General features: G+C 41.0%; 1 protein-coding gene and 1 long non-coding RNA gene across 2 annotated transcripts in view; one reads left to right on the top strand and one right to left on the bottom strand.

The window, feature by feature from the left end:
* The window catches only part of LOC120870209, a 34,799-nt gene extending 17,635 nt beyond the window's left edge, over positions 1-17,164 (bottom strand). Inside the window, exon 1 of the long non-coding RNA XR_005722753.1 lies at positions 16,815-17,164. This is a non-coding gene — a long non-coding RNA (uncharacterized LOC120870209). The remainder of the gene's footprint in view (positions 1-16,814) is intronic.
* A 500-nt stretch (positions 17,165-17,664) lies between these two features.
* The window catches only part of BRPF3 (bromodomain and PHD finger containing 3), a 35,062-nt gene continuing 34,903 nt past the window's right edge, over positions 17,665-17,823 (top strand). The window contains exon 1 of the mRNA XM_040249823.1: positions 17,665-17,773. The gene's annotated coding sequence lies outside the window, so the exon portion shown is untranslated. The remainder of the gene's footprint in view (positions 17,774-17,823) is intronic.

Genomic DNA, 17,823 nt, shown 5'->3' with positions numbered 1-17,823 from the left:
CATATAATACTTGTCTTCCTGTCTGGCTTACTTCACTTAGTATAATACCTTCAAAGTTCATCCATGTAATCACAAATGGCAGGATTTCCTTCTTTTTTAATAGCTGAATAATATTCATATATATACAGTTGACTTATACAACACATCTTCTTTATCCATTCATCCATCAGCGGACACTTAGATGTTTCCATCTCTTGGCTACTGCAAATAATTCTGCAATGAACATAGGGATGCAAATATCTTTTCAAGTGTTTTCATTTCCTTTGGATAAATACTCAGAGGTGGAACTGCTGAATCATTTGGTAGTTCTAGTTTTGATTTTTTTGACAAACCTTCATGCTGTTTTCCATAGTGGCTGTATCAGGTTACATTCCCACTGCCAGGAAGATTCCCTTTTCTCCATATCCTCACCAATACCTGTTACTTCTTGATTTTTTTTTTTAAATAATAACCATTCTAAAGTGTGTGAAGTGATATCTCATTGTGCTTTTGATTTGCAGTCCCCTGACAGTGATGTTGAGTAGCTTCTCATGTACCTGTTGGCTATTTGTATGTCTTCTTTGGGAAAATGTTCAGTCAGATCCTCTGCCCATTTAAAAACTGGGTTGTTTTGTCTTTTGCTATTGAGTTGTTTGAGTTCTTTACATATTTTGGATATTAACCCCTTGTCAGATCTATGCTTTGCAAATATTTCCTCCCATTAGATAGTCTGCCTTTTCATTTTGTTGATGGTTTCCTTTGTTGTGCAGGAGTTCTTTTAGTTTGACATATATATCAAACTTACTTTTACTTTTGGTGTCAAATCCAAAAATCATTGCCAAGACTGATGTCAAAGAACTTACTGCCTATGTTTTCTTCTAGGAGTCTCAAGTCTTTAATCCATTCTGAATTAATTTTTGTGTATGGTGTAAGATAGTGGCCTAGCTTCATTCTCTTGCAGGTGGATGTCCAGTTTTCCCCAAATCAGAAGTAACTCAGATGTCCTTTAATGGATAAATGGTTAAACAAACTGTGGTACATTCATATCATGAAATATTGGTAGTTAAGAATTGATGCTTTTGAATTGTGGTGCTGGAGAAGACTCTTGAGAGTCCCTCGGACTGCAGGGAGGGCAAACTAGTCAATCCTAAAGGAAATCAACCCTGAATATTCATTGGAAGGACTGATGCTGAAGCTTCAATACTTTGGCCACCTGATGGGGAGAGCCAACACTTTGGAAAATACCCTGACGCTGGGAAAGGCTGAAGGCAAAAGAAGGGGGAGGCAGAGCATGAGACGATTGGATAGTATCACCAGTTCAGTGGAGACGAATTTGGTAAGCTCTGGGAGTTTGGAGGATAGGGAAGCCTGGCATGCTGCAGTCCATGGGGTTGCAAAGAGTCTAACATGACTTAGCAAGTGAACAACAATATGAAGACTAGCAGACTAGCAGTCACTGAAAGGGCTAATACAGGCTTGGAACTTCTCAAAGGCTCCGTCCCCAAATAACTGTCATTATTTGACCTGCCTGGCTGCTGCTGCTGCTGGTAAGTCGCTTCAGTCGTGTCTGACTCTGTGCGACCCCACAGACGGCAGCCCACCAGGCTCCCCCGTCCCTGGAATTCTCCAGGCAAGAACACTGGAGTGGGTTGCCATTTCCTTCTCCAATGCATGAAAGTGAAAAGTGAAAGTCAAGTCGGTCAGTCGTGTCTGACTCTTAGCGACCCCATGGACTGCAGCCTACCAGGCTCCTCTGTCCATGGGATTTTCCAGGCAAGAGTACTGGAGTGGGGTGCCATTGCCTTCTCAGTTCCCTGTAAACCACCACTGGTAGGGCTTGTGTTTATTTCAACTGACTCAGAGCTCATTCACTGTGAGTACCCTTTTCCCTGGAGCATTTATTGAAAATAACCAGTGGCAACTGTGTAACATCATAGGTGCTTTAGGTGATAACAACTGGGAAGGGGAAAGAAGAAGCTGACCAAAACCTTAAAAGGAAAAACTTTGGAGTAAGATATCTATAGGAATACTTGAAAAGTTTCAACATATTCTTGGATATCTAGAAGGCCACTTGTATGCGCAGGGCTCTGTGCACGCCTAGGAAAGGCCTGAGATGACCCTAATCTCACTCACTGCTGAGAGACCTCGAGGCTCTGCACAAGCAGGAAGTAAAGACTAAGGCACAGCTGTCAACAGTGTGCTGGATTCTTGAAGCTATACCCTAACATCACACACACACACACCCCTATACCCTAACATCACACCCAAACACACACACACACCCCATACCCTAACATCACACACACACACACCCCTATAACCTAACATCACACCCAAACACACACACACACACCATACCCTAACATCTCATACACACACACCCCCCATACCCTAACATCACACACACACACACCCTATACCCTAACATCTCATACACACACACCCCTATACCCTAACATCATATACACACACACACCCTATACCCTAACATCACACACACACACCCCCCCATACCCTAACATCACACACACACACACCTCCATACCCTAACATCTCATACACACACCCCTATACCCTAACATCACATACACACACACCCCCTATACCCTAATATCACACACACACACCCCTATACCCTAACATCACATACACACACACACATACACACACACAACCCGGCAAAGGCCAGGAGACTTATCAATTCAAGGCATGTAAGGGAATAGCTGTCCATTCATTACCTGATCACTAAACTAACCAAGCAGAGACTGTAAGTGGCCAGGCATGACAAAGAATACAGAATTACAGAATTAGTTCAGGAAAGTCACTAAAACAAATAGCAGCAGCAGCAACACCAATAAACCCTGGGAAGAGCAGGGAATGTGATATCCAGAGTGCCACATTATATTACTGAAATGCCTAGTTTTCAAAAAACACGAGACATGCAAAGAAACGGGAAAATATGACATAAACGAGGTGGTGTGGGGATGGGGGGCGGGAGGAAGCAATTAATAGAAACTGTCTGGCAGAAAGCCTAGATGGATAGACTTCACTAGACAAAGAATTTAAATCAGCTTTTATAAATTTGTTTAAAGAACTAAAGGAAATCATGTCTAAAGAACTAAAGGAAAGTGTAAGAATGTCTCACCAAATAAAGATGAAAAAAAGAACCAACATAAACATAAATCCCAAAAAAGAGAACTTCAGAGGAATTCTCTGGTGGTCCGTTGGTTAGGACTCAGCACTTTCATTGCTGTGGTCCAGGCTCAATCCCTAGTCAGGAACTGGGATTCCACAAGTCATGTGGCGTGGCCAAAAAAGAAAAAGAACTTAGTTCAACAACTGAAATGAAAATTTTTACTCAAGGAGCATGACTGTAGGTTCAAGTTGGCAGAACGAAGAATCAGAAAACTTGAAGATATGTCAATTGAGATTCTCCAGTCTAAGGAAAAGAAAGCGAGAGAGGAAAAAAAAAAAGGAATAAAGAAAAATGAACAGAGCTTCAGACATCTATGAAACACCATGAAGTGTACCAACGTGTGCATAATGGAGGTCCCAAAAGGAAAGGAAAGAACAACAACAACAAAAATAACTGGGGGTAAATAATGGCCCAAAATGTCCCCAAATGCATGAAACTCAAGAAGCTCAACACATCCTAAGATAAACTCAAACAGACCCATATCTAGATACATCACAATCAAACTGTCATAAAACAAGGACAAAGAGAAACTTGAGAGCAGCAAGACAGATATCGTTACTCACATATAAGGAATCCTCACTAAGATTAACAGCTGAATTCTCATTCATCAACGTCAATATTCTGGTTGTGATATTTCCTATAGTTTTGCAAGATGCTACTATTGGAGGAAACTGGATAAAATGTAATGGAATCTCTCTATTATTTCTTATAAGTGCTTGTGAATCTACAGTTATTGCAAAATTAAAAATTTAACACACACACTGCAAACACTTGGATCCAAGATAAAATCATAATAGAAGCATAAAGATATTTAGAATTGAGCAATAATAAAAATACTGTATATCAAGACTTGAGAAACAACAGTGGTAATTCAAGCTAAACTTATCATCTTGATGCTTTTATTAGAAATGAAAAAAATCTGAAAATTAAAAAAAAAAACTAGGCACCTAACTTGTTAGAAAAATAACTGAATAAAATGAAAGGAAGCAGATTAAAATGATTAGAGCAACAATCAAAAAAATAAACTACAAATGATCAACAAGGCCAGGAGCTAGTGATCTAGGGGTAGAAAACTAATGAAATTGATGGAGACTTGTGGTAAAAGGGATAAGAAAGAAGAGAAGAAAAAATACTCATAATGCAAAGGGGAACATAACTATAGGTGCAGCAGAGATTTAAAAGAAAACATTTTGCAAAACTTAGATGAACAAAATTTTAGAAAAACATTCCAACTTTCCAAGAAACAGTTCATTTCATATACAAACTCTTCCAGAAAATTGAAAAAGAGGCAATATTTCCAACTCATTCTATGAGACTAATAAAACTTAATTTCCAAAACTATCAAATTATAGTCAATCTCACTTGTGACCGTAGATGCAAATACATTAATTAAAACGTTAGCAAACCAAATCAGTGATGTATAAAAGAGATAATAAATCATGACAAAGCCAGGTAAATTCCGGAGATACAAGAATGGTTTAATATTAGAGAACCAATTCTTCACATTAAGAGTAAAGGAGGAAACCAATTATCATGTTAATAGAAGCAGAAGAAGTATTTGGTAAAATTCAACACTCATCATGATAAAACAACTTTTAGCAAAGTGAGAATAGAAATGATCTTTCTGAGTCTGTTAAAGAGTATCTCACATTAACACTAAAACCAAACATCATTCTTAGTAGGGAAATGTCAGAAGCATTTCCTTAGAACTGGAGTAACAAGGAAGGGGCGTCTACTGCCTCTAACATCGTGCTGAAGGTCAGTAAGACAGAGAGGGGTGTGGGGGTCGGGGGAGGAAGGGATGGAAGGCGGGGAGGAAGGGATGGAAGGCGGGGAGGAAGGCAAGAAGGGATGAAAGAAAGAAAGGGGGAGGAAGGTAGGTCAGACCTAATGTTTGAAAAGGGAAGATCAAAACTATCACCTACAATTATCTACAGAGAAAACCCTGAAGAACCAACCACATTATTAGAAATAATAAGAAAGTTTAGCAAGGCGGCTAAATACAAGATGGACAGGCAACAGTAAACTGTACTTCCAATACCAGTAACTTAATGGAAAAAAAATTAAGACATTATTTATATATAAGTAGTGGTGGCAATGACATTCTAGCTTGCTCCTCCAGTCTCCTTTCAATTCTGAGAGCCCTTGCTTCAACCCTTCCAATAAATGCTATTTTTTCCCCTGAGACAGCAAGAATTGGGTTTTATTGTTTGCAAACACGCATCTTGCAATTACACTAATATTTTAATGGGTATTTGGAGTAAAAGAAAAATGTGTGTTGGGGTCTTCAAGACCACCTCCAAATTCCATGATTTGCTAGGAGGAATCAGGATTCAACATGCAGCTGTATGTGTGGTTACGATTTATTACAGAGAAAAGATACAGAACAAAATCAGTAAAATCAGCAAAGAAAAAAGGCACATGGGGCTTAGTCTAGAGCAAACCAAGACCAAGCTTCCAAGAGTTCTCTCTCACACAGGATGCACTTAATTCCCTCAACAATGAGTTGTAACAACACATGCCAAAAGTTGTTTACCAGGGAAGCTCATCAGAGACTGAACAGGAGATTTAATGGGGGTTGGTTACAAAGATTACCCTTTGCCTGGTGACATGTACTCCAGAAGGAAAGCAGATGGCTACGGTAAACCATACTGTCTGCACAAACAGTTTAGGCACAGTGAACCACTCTTATCAGTGAGGGTGGTGAGAACCTTCCTGAAATCCAGGAAGCTCCCAGATGCCACCCATGTAAGCAGGCATTTCAAAGGAGAACAGTCAGGTCTGCTATGTTAATCCTGGGTTGGCCAAAAAGGTCGTTTGGGTTTTCGGGTAACAGCTTATAGAAGATCCCAAACAAACTTTCTGGCCAACCGAATAACTTTTCTGCATAACACATACTCTTTCTGACATATTGAATTGGAAAGCTAATTTATTATAGCCACTCTTCAATCCATCCACTTACTTTTGAAGTAATATCATTTAAGTATATTTCATATTAACTTTTATGAGCTTACAGGTTTTTTAAAAGTCAAATACCAAGGCTTAAAAATAAAACCAGGGCTTCCCTGGTGGTACCGTGAATAAGAATCCATCTGCCAATGCAGGGGGACACTGGTTTGATCCCAGGTCCAGGAAGACTCTCCATGCGTGGAGCAACTAAAGCCCATGCATCACAACTATTCTAGGGCCCACGCTCTAGAGCCCTCGAGCCACAACCATTGAGCCCACGTGCCACATCTACTGAAGGCCGTGTGCCCAGGGCCTGTGCACCATGAGAAGGGAAGCCTCCGCTCGCCACAACTGGAGCAAGTCCATGTGCAGCAATAAAGACCCGAGGCAATCAAAAATAAACAAGTTAGTTAAAAATAAAATAAAACCAGAGATCACTGCTTCAGCCCAACTCCTTCTCTCCCAATCCACAACCAACAATTGCAAGCTCTTTAGTAGTTTCTTCCAGTACTTAACTTTCATTTCTAAATAACACACTTTTACTATCAGTTCTTGAGTTTTCAACTTTATAGTTATACTTCAACTACAGATAATGAGGATTTAACTTATATCTCCTACCACTCACCTCATAGTCTCAAAAAAGTTTTTATCATAATTTTTAGTTAAATCTCTATTGTTTTTCATTATGATGATTGTATAAATGCTTGTAAATGAGCCATATAGGCTCAATTGAAATATCTTTCTCACATGGGTTGTCTTTCCTAGAATTAATAATTGCCTATTTAAAAATTATAATTTTATTATTGTTGTTGTTTAGTCGCTGTCTTGTCCAACTCTTTTGCAATCCCATGGACTGTAGCCCACCAGGCTCCTGTCCATGGGATTTCCCACGTAAGAATACTGGAGTGGGCTGCCATTTCTCTAAACTCTTTCTCAGTACTGAAAGCCTCCTCTTATATGGTCAAATACATCTGGTAAATTATCCATTCCAATCATTTCTGGAGTTCTCCAACTGCAATGGTTGCACTCTAAGCCTGCCAAACAACTTTCCTTTCATCATAATTGGGGATCCTATATCATGGATGTCTTCCCAGGTGGTAAAGAACCTGCCTACGAATGCAGGAGACTTAAGAGAGATGGGTTCAATCCCTCAGTCGGGAAGATCCCCTGGAGGAGGAAATGGCACCCCACTCCAGTTTTATTGCCTGGAGAATCCCATGGACTGAGGAGCCTGGGGGCTACAGTCCGCAGGGTCACACAGAGTTGGACACTGATGTGACTTAGCATACAGCATACACATTTCATGGATACCATGATTTTTATTTTTCTTGATTTTTTTCCCCCTCAATCATTTTTATGGAAAATGTCATCCAGCTGCTTCCTGAGAAAGAATAGATAAAGGAGACCTTGCAAGCCTGAAAATGTCTTGATACTATTCCCACACTTGATAGACATTTTGGCAAGGTATAGACTTCTATACAGGAAAACAATGTTCTTTCAACATTTGAAGGGATTATTCTGATGCCTTCTAACCTGGTATCCTTGGACTCATAATCTTTTCTAGGTGACCTGCTTTTTCTCTCTGAAAGCTTTTAGGATTCTTTATTTTTCTATCACTAGTGTTGTTAAGATCTTTTTGCATTCATTGTACCAGGGTACTGGGGGAAGTCGTTCATTCTGGAAACTCAAAACCTTCATTTCTGGGAAAATCAGTCATTTCCTTTCTAGAATTACTATAAATGGGATGTTGTGTGTCCTGAATTCATCCTCAAATTCTCTTTTCTCTTCTCTTTACTTTCCTATTTTCCCTCTATTCTTTGAGACTTCAACTTCACCTTCCAAATCTTCCACAGTATCTCTGAAAATCTTTCATAGTTTAAATTTTCAAGTTTTTGGACAGCATCTTTTCAGTCTCCCTTCTTCCCTCCCCTACTTCCTTTCTAAATATGATCATGTTCCCATCTCATGGCTGTTACTCCTTGAGGTTGAGATTTTTGTTTGTTAAGATTTGATTTTCTGTTTCCCCTCTGTTCCTTGGTTTTGGGCTATGACGCTAATGAGATTTTCCTCATGTAACTGTTGTTTATTGACTGTCTACTCAACTTTGAGTGAGGTAATTAAAGTTGTTTAAAATTGTGTGTTGGAGGAATGGAGGGAGTATTTTGGTATCTAGTAGGCTTCAGTACAAGGCAAAAGGTGGCAAGTTTTATTTTTTTTAATTGGGACTGTTCCTCCATAAAGGACAGAAATGGTATGGACCTAACAGAAGCACAAGATATTAAGAAGAGGTGGCAAGAATACACAGAAGAACTGTACAAAAAAGATCATCACAACCAAGATAATCACAATGGTGTGATCACTCACCTAGAGCCAGACATCCTGGAATGTGAAGTCAAGTGGGCCTTAGAAACCATCACTATGAACAAAGCTAGTGGAGGTGATGGAATCCCAGTTGAGCTATTTCAAATCCTGAAAGATGATGCTGTGCAAGTGCTGCACTCAATATGCCAGCACATTTGGAAAACTCAGCAGTGGCCACAGGACTGGAAAAAGTCAGTTTTCATTCCAATCCCAAAGAAAGGCAATGCCAAAGAATGCTCAAACTACTGCAGAGTTGCACTCATCTCACACGCTAGTAAAGTAATGCTCAAAATTCTCCAAGCCAGGCTTCAGCAATACGTGAACTGTGAACTTCCAGATGTTCAAGCTGGTTTTAGAAAAGGCAGGGGAACCAGAGATCAAATTGCCAACATCCGCTAGATCATCAAAAAAGCAAGAGAGTTCCAGAAAAACATCCATTTCTGCTTTATTAACTATGCCAAAGCCTTTGACTGTGTGGATCACAATAAACTGTGGGAAATTCTGAAAGAGATGGGAATACCAGACCACGTGACCTGCCTCTTGAGAAACCTGTATGCAGGTCAGGAAGCTACAGTTAGAACTGGACATGGAACAACAGACTGGTTCCAAATAGGAAAAGGAGTACATCAAGGCTGTATATTGTCACCCTGCTTATTTAACTTATATGCAGAGTACATTATGAGAAACGCTGGGCTGGAAGAAGCACAAGTAGGAATCAAGATTGCCGGGAGAAATATCAATAACCTCAGATATGCAGATGACACCACCCTTATGGCAGAACGTGAAGAGGAGCTAAAAAGCCTCTTGATGAAAGTGAAAGAGGAGAGTGAAAAAGTTGGCTTAAAGCTCAACATTCAGAAAACGAAGATCATGGCATCCAGTCCCATCACTTCATGGGAAATAGATGGGAAAACAGTAGAAACAGTGTCAGACTTTATTTTGGGGGGCTCCAAAATCACTGCAGCCATGAAATTAAAAGACGCTTACTCCTTGGAAGAAAAGTTATGACCAACCTAGATAGCATATTCAAAAGCAGAGACATTACTTTGCCGACTTAAGGTCCGTCTAGTCAAGGCTATGGTTTTTCCTGTGGTCATATATGGATGTGAGAGTTGGACTGTGAAGAAGCCTGAGCACCGAAGAATTGATGCTTTTGAACTGTGGTGTTGGAGAAGCCTCTTGAGAGTCCCTTGGACTGCAAGGAGATCCAACCACTCCATTCTGAAGGAGGTCAATCCTGGGATTTCTTTGGAAGGAATGATGCTAAAGCTGAAGCTCCAGTACTTTGGCCACCTCATGCGAAAAGTTGACTCACTGGAAAAGACTCTGATGCTGGGAGGGATTGGGGGCAGGAGGAGAAGGGGACGACCCAGGATGAGATGGCTGGATGGCATCATGGACTCGATGGTCGTGAGTCTGAGTGAACTCCGGGAGTTGGTGATGGACAGGGAGGCCTGGCGTGCTGCAATTCATGGGGTCGCAAAGAGTCAGACACAACTGAGCAACTGAACTGAACTGAACTGAATATACACTTGGCTCCCAGTGTTCTAAAATGTGAGGTGTGGGAAGAGGCTGGGCCACTGACGATTTTGATCTTATGAAAACATTTTTTTCAATTCCTCACTTGAAAGGATAAACTAAAAATATTTTCATGGGATTTTTTTCTCAGCCCCCTTCTGGACCACCAGCTCCCATCAATTTGTATCAGCTTTCCCCTTCCTCTTTATCAGCCCTGAGAAGGGAAAGGAGGTGGGGAGGGGGGTGTCTCATCATTCAGTATGTAGAGTACCATTCTTTTTTTTTTTTTAGAGTACCATTCTAACTGCCATTTTCAGAATGGCACTTGGTCTCTGTCCTCATTGGTGCCTGGAATCCCTAAGTCCAGATCTCCTTAGTTCAATTTTCTGAGATGGCAAATCTCCAAGGACTACTGGGGAGATCTGGTGGCATCTAACCACCCTTCCAACAGATTTTTCAGGCAATCCTACTTTTAGGCCTGCTCTCCAAGTCATTACCAACACCTCACTACCACCTCCCTCCCCCAGCACACACAGTTCTTCAGAATTACTGCAGTTTCCTACTTCTAAGCCTTTCTAGTGGGTCTAATGTAAATCAGCTGATTTTTACCAGTTCTTTTTGTAGACTTATGCTTTAGCTTTCTTATTTGTTCATCCATCTTCTTCCATTCTCCAAAATTTTATTGATAGTTCTCATTTGCTGTTGTTTCTTTCCCCTCTTTTTGTTCTCATGGACTTTATTATCTTGCGGATTTTTTAATGCTTTGCTGCTGCTGCTGCTGCTGCTGCTGAGTCGCTTCAGTCGTGTCCGACTCTGTGCGACCCCATAGACAGCAGCCCACTAACACATTAAGTGAAGTTCTGAGGTAAATGCATGTGCTCAATCCATACATTTTAACCATCTATCATTAAACTTTCCCTCAAATGTCCCTCTCATTGTAGCCTGGTTCCTTCTACAGAGCAGACTTGAGTTTATACAATATCTGCCAACATCTTATTACTTATTTTTGTTCTTATTGCTTATTTATGTTCCTTTTTCTTCTTTTAGATTGGTTGAATATATATTATTCCTTTTTTCCTCTCTACTAGTTTGTGAGTTATATCTTTTTTTTTTTTTTCATTCTTTTAATGGTTAGTCTAAACATTACAGGGTTTCCATCTGACAAGCAGGAGATGCAGGTTAGACCCCTGAGTCAGGAAGATTCCCATGAAGGAGGAAATGGCAATCCACTCCAGTATTCTTGCCTGGGAAATCTCATGGAAATGGAGCCTGGTGGACTATAGTCCATGGGGTCGCAAAAGAGTTGGACACAACTTAGTGACTAAACAACAACAACAAAAACATTACAACAGGTAGTCTTTTTTTAATCAACTTAATTGTGGTACAATTTACGTGAAATACATTACGGCTATCCAGTAGTTTGATAACTTCTGACCAATGTTTCTGTACCACCACAATCAATTTATAGAATGTTTCCAACACTCCCAAACATTCTCACAAGTCCCTTTTATAGTCAGTCCTCTTCTTTACCTCCAGGTAGCCACCAATCTACTTTCTGTCACTGCAGATTAGTCTGCATTTTCAAGAATTTCAAATATATGGAATCATACATTACAACAAATAATCTTGACTAATCAAAGGCAAATATTAACCCTTGAGCTTTTCCCTTTCCCCAGACAATGCAAGGACCTTAACACATTTTAATCCTGGGATTATCGAATATCCTCTAATCCACTGCTACTTAACTTTAATATGCATATTGCATTAGTTAGGGTTCTGCAGAGAAACAGAACCAATAGATATTATAGGAATTGGTTCAAGTAATTACGTAGGCAAGGAAGTTCCATGATCTGTCATCTGTAAGCTGGAGAACCAGGATAGTTGCTGGTATGATTCAGCCAAGTCCAAAGGCATGGGAGCTAGGACCACCAATGTCCAAGGGCAGAAGATAATGTCCCAGCTCAACCAGAGGGCAAATGCAAACTTCCTTTACCTTTTGGTCCTAGTCAGGCCCCCAGCAGATTGGATGATGCCTATCCCCTTTAGTAGGGGTGATCTTTACTCAGTCTAGCAATTAAAATGCTAATCTCTTCCAGAAACACCTTCACAGACAACCAGTAATAATGTTTTACCAGTTATCCCTTAGTCCAATTAAGTGGACACACAAAATTAATCATCACACATATGAATCACCTAGAGGGATTTTGTTAAAATATAGATTATGGTTTGGTAGATGCTATTGTTATTATTGTTATTTAAGAGCTATTATTTTTGTGTATTTTCTCTCTTTAGTAAAATTATACCAAGTAGGTGGCTACTTGCAGGGTACTGACCCTTTTCTTTTATTAAAATATGGAAATAACATATTTTATGGTGTCCTGACTTCACACATGATTAAAAGTTTAGGACCTGGGCTTCCCTGGTGGTCCAGTGGTTGGGAGTTTGCCTGCCAACGCAGGGGTTCGATCCCTGCTCCAGGAAGGTTCCACATGCTGCAGGGCAACTAAGCCTGCGAGCCACAACTACTAGGCCTGCACGCCTAGAGTCCAGGCTCCACAGAGAAGCCCCTGCAATGAGAAGCCCACACAGTGCAACCAGAAAGGGGTCCCTCTACTCTCACCGCAACTACAGAAAGCCCACACACAGCAACGAAGACCCAGCACAGCCAAAAGCAAGTACGTTAAAGTTTAGAAAATGTTTAGGACTTAACAGAAATGCTAATCAAAGGTTAAAACGAAAGGACATTAAATCAGGCTGAACAATTTACACTTGCCACATACTTTTTACTTTCAGGTTTGTGGGTTAGTATTTCACTAAGTACACGGTAAAATGTTCCAGCCAGAATTCAGGTCGAGAGGATAATGTGAGCCATACTAGCTGGATAATTTAAACCATATTGTATCTTACTCTCTTGCCTTATTGGATCTTAAAGCATGAATTAGTCAAACCATTTCCTTGTTCTAAAAATCATGAGGAACCACTGCCCCTCACATCCAGTTCCCTCATAACAGACTCTATGTTCTGATTTTGTTTTATCCTTCCAGTCTTTACTGTGATACCTCCCATTTTTGGTCAAACAGGGTAACCCACTGTTCCTTGAATCAATATTGTGGTATCTCACCTTTCTCTGCTCATGTTGGTGTTTAGCCTAGATCACACTCCCTCTACCATCCTCCCAGTTAACACTGAACCCAAGCTTTAAGGTGGAGCTCAACTGGCACCTTTTTCATACAGCCTTCCCCTCTTCTCTCGCCTATCTAACTCTCATGCCACTTTGCTTGCATCTCACCTGAGGTGCTTACATGCTATTGCATGTTCTGGTTATTAATATACTTGTTTTATTCCTGTGATTAGATTTTAAGTGACTTCAAGTGTGAGAGTGTAGCCTTTTCACCTTTGTACTCTTCACAGGCATAAAACAGAACCTTACCTGCAGCTCACAGATAATTACTGAATGAATATGTATTTTAGTGTCACTAAAAGAGGCTCCAGAGAACTTGAGCTGACATCATTTCCTCAATCCTCAGACCCTCAGACCCAAAAGGAACTCCTGAGTAACACTTTGCCACTTCTTACTTTGCAATGACCCTACCAGCATTGTCAAAACCGCCTAAATTTGAGTTTAGATTCCTTTTTTCTCTTAGATTTGTCTTTGATCTTCTCCTTTGTTCCTATGTCCAATCATTCAAAAAAAACTGTTGATTTGTCTTCTGATTTGATCCTTCCTTTCCCTCCTCTTTTTCTACCATCTCTTCCACCACTCTGGTTAGTATCCTTTTATTTTCATACCACCTAATTATCTAGAGTAAATTCCTCCTAGTTTACCTAATACTTTGCCGGCTCTAGTTTATTTTGTATGGAATGGGGACCATGATAATAATTTCATAGAGTTACAGACAAATGAGATACAGCAAGCATATTGGACCTATTTTCTAAAAGTGGCCACTATCTCTTTGGAGAATTATCTTGTGCCTACGTCCTCTGGTTCTGATAGTGAACAATGACCACAGTCTCATAAGAATATCATGTCCTTTTGGCCACAGCCATTAGTTCAGGCTACCTGAGAGACTGCAAGAGACTATGTCCCAATGACATAATCTGAATTTCTTGACTTGACCTTACCTAAAACCAGATGCCCCCCTGGATTTTCTGGTTATGAGAATCAATAGATTTCCTTTATTAATTAAACTGGTTTGTTTTCTAAGTTCAACGAAGATATTAAATAACATGTATGTAAAGCACTAAGCACAGTACCTTGCAAGTAAGTGTTAGCTATTATTTTTATTATCCCTATACCCTTGCCATATCTCATATCTAATTCAACTTTTTCTCTCTTAACATCTTCCCCATACAGACCAGCAAGGATAATTTGCTTATTATTTCTTGCATATTGTCCCTTTGCCTGGTCTGCCCTGGCACCAGTCTAATAATGTCATTCTATATTCTTTTCTCCAAGTCACATCCATCACTATTTAGAACCAGGCTAAAAGAAGTCTCCTATCCTTCATTTGAATAGTAGTAACCCTACACTGTTCACTGCTTTATTTAATTTCTCCTGCATATATTTTCTAATTATTTCTAGCTACCATCTTGATTGCATACTACTTAAGGGGAAAAAAAAAAAACCACACAGACTCTATGTTTACATACGATCACTATGCCCTTTATAGGTTGGAATTTTGTCATTAGTTTCAAAAGCAACTTTTACAGTGTTGGACCCAGAGGAGGTGTCCAATAAATGTCTGTTATAGGAATAAGTGAATAGAATTAAATTTAGAGAGTGTGGTATTCAGTTTAAAGCTTGTTGTTAGCACAGCTATTTTTTTTCCTTTTTCTAAGAACATATTCTTAGAAAGCATTTTCATCACAGCATAAAACTATCATGATGATTCCAACCTCCCATATTCTTCCTACTTATGCTTTAGAATTTTTTGGCCAAGGTCTAAAGAAAGAATATTCTATTAAAAATAATTTAACAATCAAAGTCTATTCTTTTTTATTCACATATATTTCATTAATCCAGTAGGTATTGTATCTGACCCATCAGAGGTTTCTTGTCTCAGTAACCTAATGATAATAGTAAATTGTTGACAAAGATATCCTGAGATGCTGGAAGAAAAAATTAAGGGGAAACTTTTTGTATTCATGGTTCCCTTTTTGGGTGTAAGTGGTAAAACAATCTCCTACTCAAAATTAAGTTAGTCTCTACTTAAAAAATGGAGGATTTTAAAAACTGCTATTGGAAATCAAAGGTCTGTGCCTCTGTCTGCTGAACTTAACTGCTGTATGGTTTAATGGAAAGGCCAAGGGCTGGTGAATTTAAACACTTCAAAATAGCTAAAGATTAAACTGAACTAAATTTAGTGCCTCTGGCATTTTTGATACATGTTCCAAAATTGTTTTTAATGACATAATTGTCCCACATTACATTTAAAATTACATCATAGTGAACTAGATATATATGCAGTTATACTAACAGAAACCAATTCCAAATGTCAAAAATATAAGTGAGGACAACTGTAATGTTACCACAAAGAAAGTGGACGTTGAAAATAGAAAAGAAACATTTAGGCTGAATAAGGTGTTCTATGAAATCTTTGAATAGAAAAACCTGGAAATTATATGTAACAGCTTAACAGTGCATTTTCAACAGCATTTAAAATCATTTAAATACATTTTCCTCAAAGTATTTTTCATTAACTTTAGTGGAAAAAGTTAGCTCCCAATCACACCAAAGAGAATTGTACTAAATAAAATGTGAGAACATCCATCCAGAAATAAAAGTTACTAGTTATATGTAGAAATGGTTATATTTCATATTTTAAAAGAACAAGGAATGAAATTCAGTGTTCTTGCTTCTTTAACTAAAAGTAATGGTAATATTCTCTTGTCTCTGGGGCTTTCCTTTCTACAATTAATCATCTTTTTTCCACATTTCCCCTCCAAATGATTATTCCCCCTAGCCTTAAAACACCTGACGTTAATTCACACTATTTTACCATGACAGCTTTCAAAACAATGCCCTGCCCACTTTCTTAGCTTCACAAGCCACTCCCTTTTTCTTGAAAAGAAAAAAAAGGTTAAGAAAGTATTTTTGCTATTACTTTGCCAGAAGGTACTATCAGGAAAACATCTTTGTTATACAAATGAGCGTTTTTAATCAAACTTTCCAATTCAAAATACAATGTTTAAATTCTTTAGAATGATAAACATCTATACTTGAAAAGTAGCAGTTGGTTCAATTCAAACATTTGGAAGACCTGGGTCCTAAAGCCTTTATTCTTCATCCTCTGACTCTACAATCTGTGTTGTTGATCATCAGAACCAAGCAAGAAACTGTGAGTCTTACCAAGCTACACCACCAGCGCGGGCAGAGGTATCGCTTTCAAAACATGTCATTCATCTTCACATTTAAAGGCAGTCTATCCATACACCCTTTATAAACATCGTTAAATATTGGTGCTTAAGACTTCAGTCATATGCGGTAAGCTTTCCAATTTATAGGAAAAGAAGGGTGGCAAACGCGCCCTTTTCTTAAATTTATATACGAAAGCAAAAGCCGGGCTGATTTTCGAAACCTGAAAGTCTGAACATCTATTAGGAAACCGTTTTTGCATTAAATTAACCGACTCCTAGCCAACAGGTATAAGGAGAGTGTTTCCCGTGTCTATGGTGACAAATGAGTTACCAAACGTCCTTAAGTAAGACTGTCAAACTTCTATGTTTACGCTTTTAAAAATCCAGAAGGGAGAGGCAGAAAAGTCAGGTCTGATTCTTATAAAGGATGTCTGGTGGGGAATAAGACGCTCACCTGTACACAAGAGAGGCAGGCAGGTCTTCCCCGGTTGTCCTCACTGGGGGAAGGTATGGACATCGACAGACCTTTGTCCTCTGAACTGGAACACGGGGCTGGGGGTGGGGACGACTTCTACAAGTAGTGCAGGCACGGGCACCACAGAAAAACTGCAGACCGATTTTGTCTTCAATGACTGCTCTTGGCTTAGAGACCCTCTAGCTCGGGGAGAGGGGCTGTCGCTCCAAACCTTAGCCTCCTCCCCCGCAGGGCTGGGGAAAGGGGATGACCAACCACTCTAAGAGGAGTTAGGGACTTGTGTCTTTCCCAGTTGGATCCGAACGTCCTCCAGCTCTCTGGTCGGGCTCGCCCCGAAGGAGGCGAGCCGGGCCGGGGTGAACCCGGGCTGCGGCGAGCGCAGATCCCGCCTTTGCTCCGCGCCCCTGCCGCGTCCGCACCGCCACCGTGAGGCCGAGCAGGGGACCGTGCCCTGTGGCGGCAGCGGCTCCGCGCTCCGCTCCGCACCGCCCCGGCCGCCGCCGCCGCCGCCGCGCCGGGTACGGGCGGGGGGATTTTTTTTTTTTTTTCTCCCCTGTTTTCCCTCTCGCGCTCTCGATCCCGTTCAGCGGGAGAGCCCGCGGAGCCATAGAGGGAGCGAGGGAAGGGGTGGAGGTGGCGGGGGGAGGGGGGGAGGCCGGAGGGGCGGATCCTGCCTGGGGGCTGATCCCTCCCTCCCCTCGGCCGGGCTCCGTGGCGGCAGCGGCGGCGGCGGCGGCTCCATTCCCCCTCCTCCCCCGGGAGCGGCGGCGGCGGCCGGGCCGGGGCCCCAGCGCGGGCCGGGAGGGGGCACGGCGGTGGCCGCGGAAGCCAGCGCGGGAGGAGGCCGCGCTCCGCTCCCCGGGCCGCGCCAACCTGCTAGACGGCTGGCCCGCCCGCGCCCAGGGGTCCCGAACGGTAGGGCCGGGCCGGCGGCTGAGGTAATGGGGGCGGCAGCGGGGCCAGACGGAGCGGGGGCGAGGGCAGCAGG

The sequence above is a fragment of the Oryx dammah genome, unplaced genomic scaffold, assembly GCF_014754425.2.
Source record: "Oryx dammah isolate SB20612 unplaced genomic scaffold, SCBI_Odam_1.1 HiC_scaffold_11, whole genome shotgun sequence".
Classification (NCBI taxonomy): domain Eukaryota; kingdom Metazoa; phylum Chordata; class Mammalia; order Artiodactyla; family Bovidae; genus Oryx; species Oryx dammah.
Note: the sequence above shows the minus strand (reverse complement) of the source record. Positions and strands in the feature narration are given on the sequence as shown.